This window comes from Rhipicephalus microplus, chromosome X, assembly GCF_043290135.1.
Source record: "Rhipicephalus microplus isolate Deutch F79 chromosome X, USDA_Rmic, whole genome shotgun sequence".
In the NCBI taxonomy this organism is placed as follows: domain Eukaryota; kingdom Metazoa; phylum Arthropoda; class Arachnida; order Ixodida; family Ixodidae; genus Rhipicephalus; species Rhipicephalus microplus.
This window is the reverse complement of record NC_134710.1, coordinates 285,780,448-285,787,481: the sequence shown is the minus strand read 5'-3', so window position 1 is coordinate 285,787,481 and position 7,034 is coordinate 285,780,448. Positions and strand designations below refer to the sequence as shown.

The window sequence follows — 7,034 nt, the reverse complement described above, 5'->3', positions numbered from 1 at the left end:
ACGCCTCCCGCAATGTTCTTGCCGACTTAGCAATCACGACTATGTTGCCGTGTCAGCACTTCACAAAAAAAAGGTTACCTGCTACTATTTTTAGAAGTGGTGACTCGCAGCTCACACACATAATTTTAAAGGTGCACGCTAACTCTCTGGTAAGGATCATTGCACCCTCTTCGGAGAGTTTTGGAAGAGGCGACTCTTGCAAAGTTAGTTAACGTTGACTTTCAAAAAAAAGCTATAAGTATGTGGTAAATGAAGACTCTTAAATAGGGTAACTGATGTTTCCTATTATATTTGTTTCCATGGAGAAAATAAGGGCTAAAATGTCCCTTCGACAAACACTGCAACAAAAAGAGACGAGCGCAATCTCACAATCGGTGGATCGGGTATATGCTTACGACATTTGTCAAAGCTAGAACGATCATTATGATCGTCATCATTGTTTTGGGTACCATGGTTGTTACAACCACCAGCACGTTTTTGCTGTTATGCTGATGTTTACGGTAAGTGCGACGACATGCAGGAAGATTAACTTCAAAAGAGTTGACAGTCGGGCGAGTTGGGGCTTTGACATCGAACCCATCGTGAGGGTGAAACTAAACACAACAGAGAGGAATAAGCAGACGAAGACAGGCACATGACCTCGTCTATTTCTTCCTGTGTGTTGTGTTTAGTGGCGCCCCACGATGGTTTCTACATGCATTAGAAGTTGAATAAGCGGACGACGAGCAAACCACGTGACATTTGAACGGATTCTCTTTCCGCTTCTCGGTGGCAGCTTTACCGATTTTGCGTTTGAGCCCCTCCCGCTGCTACATTTTTAGAAAACGAAACTAAATAACGAAGCTGAGCGTCCCTAAAGTTTCTCATGAATCAAGAGCAACGCCATAGTACAACGCTACATTTCAACTTTCACCTCTGGAAGTTATTCTCGGGAACGTCTGCACAGAGCACGTATAGATTCGTCCGCGTCCTGTATGCATGTGTGTTCAGAAACACAGACGCACAAAAGACGTAGTCGCATCTTCCAATAATAATAATAATAATAATAATAATAATAATAATAATAATAATAATAATAATAATAATAATAATAATAATAATAATAATAATAATAATAATAATAATAATAATAATAATAATAATATTAATATAATAATAATACAGTGTTACTAATATATGATGCAGATTTAAAACTCATATTGTGCAACTGTTACTCACCAATTCATTTATTGTACTTAAGTACAGTTGGCGATTTTGCGTGAAAACACACACACACACACGCACACACACACACACACACACACACACACACACACACACACACACACACACACACACAAAGGTACCAGGAATGATCTAGTAATAAGGAAAAATCAAGATAAGAGCCCACAGATAGAAACGCGAAGTGGGATGATCAAGGTGAACAGCGAGAGTGCCTCAGACAGGCTGGCCGACGATTTGTTAGGGGGACCTATCTTTTTCGACGGTGGCTTGTAATCCTTGGCGTGTTAGTTTTAAGATTTTAGTAGGGAGGTCATCTATTGGTGGTGGCGCGTGTCCCCGTTGCTATATTAGTTAACTAACAGGAACAAGTGCCACGAGAAGATGACATCACTGCTTAGCCCCTTAAAACTAACACGCGAAGGATGACAAGATCCTTTCACAAAGATAGATCCTCTTATCGAAACGACCGCCAGCCTCTCAGGGGCACTGCCACTGTTCACCCTGAATATCCCTCTAGTATATATGGGTATTCCATGAGCACACTCAGGAGAGAATAATATTACGTAAGGATCTTGTTATCGATTAAAGTTCAAGTGCATCAATTTGCTTTAACAGAAGTCGAAAAACTGCTTTCAGATTGTTGTGTAGAAAAGTGCGCACGTTTTCTATATCATTAAATTTTTTCTGCTGCTGATTCATTGCAATCTTGCAAAAAGTTGTCCCATCCACTCAGAGACCACATTGGGTGAATTTTGCAGAAGCATGGAGAAGCAATTAATGTCAGTGTGAGGGAGGGTAAGGGCGATGCCCAATTCAGGAGAATGTGCTCAATACGATATCAGTAGAAAGTCTTGTGGTAAAGCAAATTCAATATAAATACTAATAACGCAAATTATCTTCATGATTGACACACATATTTGCGAATAATATTTGCATCTAAACTTTCACCTCTGGAAGTTATTCTCGGGAACGTCTGCACAGAGCACGTACAGATTCGTCTGCGTCCTGTATGCGTGTGTGTTCAGAAACACAGACGCACACAAGAGGTAGTCGCATCTTCCAATAACAATAATAATAATAATAATAAATAATAATAATAATAATATTACATTGTTACTATGATATGATGCAGATTTAAAACTCATTTTGTGCAACTGTTACTCACCAATTCATTTATTCTACTTAAGTACGGTTGGCGCTTTTGCGTGAAAACACACACACACACAAACACACACACAAAGGTACCAGGAATCATCTAGAAATAAGAAAAAATCAAGATAAGAGCCGACAGATGGAAACGCGATGTGGGATGATCAAGGTGAACAGTCAGAGTGCCTCAGACAGGCTGGACGACAATTTGTTAGGGGGACCTATCTTTGTCGACGGCGGCTTGTAATCCTTGGCGCGTTAGTTTTAAGGGGATTAGTAGGGACGTCATCTATTGGTGGTGGCGCGTGTCCGCGTTGGTATATAAGTTAACTAACAGGGACATGTGCCACCAGAAGATGACATCACTGCTTAGTCCCTTAAAACTAACACGCGAGGGCTGACAAGATCCTTTCACAAAGATAGATCCTCTTATGGAAACGACCGCCAGCCTGTCAGGGGCACTGCCACTGTTCACCCTGAATATCCCTCTAGTATATATGGGTATTCCATGAGCACACTCAGGAGAGAATAATATTACGTAAGGATCTTGTTAGCGATTAAAGTTCAAGTGCATCAATTTGCTTTAACTGAAGTCGAAAAACTGCTTTCAGATTGTTGTGTAGAAAAGTGCGCACGTTTTCTATATCAATAAATTTTTTCTGCTGCTGATTCATTGCAGTCTTGCAAAAAGTTTTCCTATTCACTCAGAGACCACATTAAGTGAATTTTGCAGAAGCACGCAGAAGGAATTAATGTCAGTGATAGGGAGGGTAAGGGCGATGCCTTTTAAGGAGAATGTGCTCAATACGATATCAGTAAAAAGTCTTGTGGTAAAGCGAATTCAATATAAATACTAATAACGCAAATTATCTTCATGATTGACACACATATTTGCGAATAATATTAAGATCGTGATATTGTTGCGTTTCAGCAGAGAGTTTGTTTTAACCTCGTACACTCCAAACGTAATGACTGTGTTACCTCGAGAAAAAACCCCAGTGAGCTGTTTTTTAGAACATTCATTGGTGCACATTGTGCGTTTTAGGCTTTGAAATAATTACAAGAAAACGAAATCAATATTCGGGTCGTGAAACCAAAATTTTATATCGAACTACCCAAAGCTATACTGCCGCCCTCTACTCAAAGTATACCGCTCTAGAAGAGCAAAGGCTTCTGCAACTCTGTGAGAGATGGCGGTGCCAGACTTTCACTATGAGTGAGCAGAAATGGTTTGTTTTTGGTTTTGCTCTCGAAATGGCATACCAATCATAACTAAATACCCCATGTATATCGGCAGAAAAGTACACGCACGAATTCATACTGACAAACTTAACATACTGCTTTAAATCACGGCGTCTCGACATAGCTCTGAAAACAGATGTTCCGTTATCCACAGGAACCCGCACTGGCAAGCGTCTACAACAAGTGCGCGGGAATATTTGAAAATTTGAATAATAAATTTGGTGTTGAGCTGTAGCTTGCTCTCGACGAACGGCGTTATCGTTATCCAATGTTGGTTCTCTAATTTAATAACCACTTCCGACAATACTAAAAGAGTGTGATTAGCCTAATTCTTTCTGCCATCAACTGTTCTCGATCAAAAATTAAATTGGTGAAACAATGCTATAAAATTCATGTCATTACCAGACAGTTCCCAATCCCCTTTCCCAATTTCCCCTTTCCTTCTGTTCCTATTCAGTAATTGCTTTCTTTTATGATTTCTATAAGTGGTTTTGTGTGCGTTGCGCCATGTGCAGTAGCTTTATTTTTTGCTTGAGGGCGTTAAGTGAACATCATCAAGGTGGTCGATTATCTCATTCAAGGCGCGGGCACACGGTAACTTATCACCATCAAGGCACTCGAAGAAGGCGATGAAAAATATTTCGCGTTGGCACGGGTGGTGATAAACATTTATTTATGGAAGTTATGTACAGGGAGGTTGGGGACCGGTCCTTACGAGGCCACACTGTACAAACACTAGGTGGGCTCTCCTTTACGGTATCCCAATGGCGTCGGCCGCACATTGGCACGCTCAACCAAGACCCGTTGGGCTGTCAGGTATGAGCAGCCGAGCAGGGCAGCCTCCCAGTCCTCACGGAAAGGGTTTGGTATAGCGAAAAAGTTTTGGGGTTTTTTTTGGCATAACCAAACCACGTAGAATCTACCACAATAATTTTCTTTACAGTCCGGGCACTTCCTCGTGAAAGCGGGATGGAAGTGTCTTAGGATTGCCGTGCACAATTAAGTTCTGGTGCAAAGGCGACAGAGGACTCGCTCCTCCACCTGTGGTAGGCCCTCACAGCGTTTTCAATAGATGTGATGGCAAGATTGGTAATATCTTGTGATCCCTTGTGTGAGCAGGATTCCTTTCGAAGTCGCGTGCTAATTATTCGCCGTATAAGGTAACGACAACCGATTACTACGAATTACGACAGTCCGGCCTAATGAAAAAAAACAATGAAGGGAGATCGTGCTGGTGTGACGAGGGACAGTGACAACAGGTTATTCATTCGCCGAAAAATCAATAAATGAAATTTAACAATTACGTTACGCATTTTAAACACATTGCTCGTTACAGAAGTAAACTTCACGTGCAGTTTTTCATGGAGTGGGCAAAAAGTTTTAAGCAAAGACAAGAATGTTGACCAGACAATATTTCCATCTGGCTACGCCGTGCCTCAAAATTGAAGGAAAGCAAAGCCTTCAAAGGCTTTGCTTTAATAATTTATTTGGCTTACCATTCGGGGCACTAAGGCTACCAAGCTTTATGTGGAAGTCACTTGGTGTTCCTACAACTTCGCGCACTTCAAAGAAAAGCTCTGCAAAAAGGAAATGTTGCAGTTACCTTAGAACCTATGAAACGAAAAAATTCAATGTTTCTTACGAAGCGCTATAATTTGGTATTGGGAATTTCTGCTTGTTACGATATAAAAAAGTTAAGTATTCTCTGTTACCTGTTGAGATTTTCAGATGAAAAGATTTGAAATGGCGTGCTCTCTATGGCTCAAAAGAATACAATGCCAACTGTAGATGTGGAGCCCTTATGTTTTTTGGCTTCTTCAGTTTTGCTTTTTTACTTTTGTAATACTTGTCCCACCTCAGCAAAAATGCGCTGTCTGCGCTACCCCCAACCACAGTTTCCTCCAGTGAGTGGGGGCGACTGGACCTAAGACTTCGCTTCCATGCTGTTTCTGCTATAATCTAGAACTTTACAATAAAAGGGGGTGTTTTACTCAGGGTGATATTTTGGCGCTTGCGCAATAGTTATGAGAACTAATGTACAATGATAAAGGTATATAGGATCCTTCTACAAGTGAATGTAATTTAAATGTGAAAAATAGTGGAAGAATAGCGGACTAATTTTGTGCCTTTTTCCTGTGTTTATTTCTATTTCTGTTTTTCGTTTTAACATTTTTTCTTGTTCTTTCTGTTTTTCTTCCATTTTCGCCTTTTCTTTTCTTCCTATTTACCACTTGCTTACTTTTTTTTCAATTTTATACAAGGTTTTGTCTGCGTTGCGCCATGTGCAGTAGCTTTTTTTTGGTGATGGTGCTAAGTGAACATCATCAAAGTGGTTGAAGATCTCAATTATGGTGCGAGCGTATGGTCACTTATCGTCATCTTGGTGGTCGGAGAACAAGATGAAAGATACTTCTCATTTACACGCGTGGTAAATAACATTTATTTATGGAAGTTATGTAAATGGAGGGTGGGGAGCGGTCCTTAAGGGGCCACCCCGGTAAAACACTACGTGAGCTCCCCCTGGCGCTAATCCAATAGCGTCTGCCACGGCCCTGCCACGCTAAACCAAGACCCGTGGGGCTGTCAGGTCAGAGCAGCCGAGCAGAGCTGCCTCCCAGTCTTCCCGGGAATGTTTGGTAATAGCGGTGAGGTTTCGAGTTTTTTGGCATAACTCAACCATGTGGAATCTTTGTAATTTTCTTCACAGTGCGGGCACTTCCCCGTGAAAGCAGGATTGGAGCGCTTTATGATTACCAGACAGAATGAAGTTTTATAGCAAACGCGATGGAGGACTCGATCCCACACCTTTGTGAGGCCCTCACAGCGTTTTCAATAGATGTGATGGCAGGATCGGTACTATCTTGTGCTCTCTTGTGTACACAGGATTGGTTTCGAGGTTGCATAGAATGTAGTCATGTTTTACATGGCACGCACGTCATGATTATCATGTTTAAATTGGTCACTTACCCTCGTGGTCCATTCACGTCACGTAGTACCCAATTTCGTATATGTGACGCTAGCAATACGACCTCGAGCACTTCATGAGAGTGGCATGTAGTGAAGTTTTTACATGACACCCGCCATGGAGGCTAAGGTACTTGGCTGCTGACCCGCAGATCGAGGGATCGAATCCCGGCTTCGGCGGCCACGTGTTCATTGAAGGCAAAAATGCTGTTGGCCCGTGTACTGAAGTTTGGTTACACTTTAAATAACCCCAGGTAGTATAAAGTATCGGAGCCCTCCACTACGGCGTCTCTCGTTATTATGCGGTGGTTTCGGGACGGTAAATTCTATATATCTATCTACCATGGGTTAGTGCAAAAGTAAATGAAAAGAAAAAAAAACTGGCCTGCGCAGGGATCGAACCTACGACCTTCGCGTTATTAGCACGACGCTCTAACCGACTGAGCTAGCAGGCC

The 7,034-nt window shown here is 41.7% G+C and overlaps 1 non-coding gene across 1 annotated transcript; it reads right to left on the bottom strand.

The window, feature by feature from the left end:
• Positions 1 to 6,960: 6,960 nt before the first annotated feature.
• Positions 6,961 to 7,034, bottom strand: TRNAI-AAU (transfer RNA isoleucine (anticodon AAU)). Its single transcript has one exon. It is a non-coding gene; the product is annotated as a tRNA-Ile (tRNA).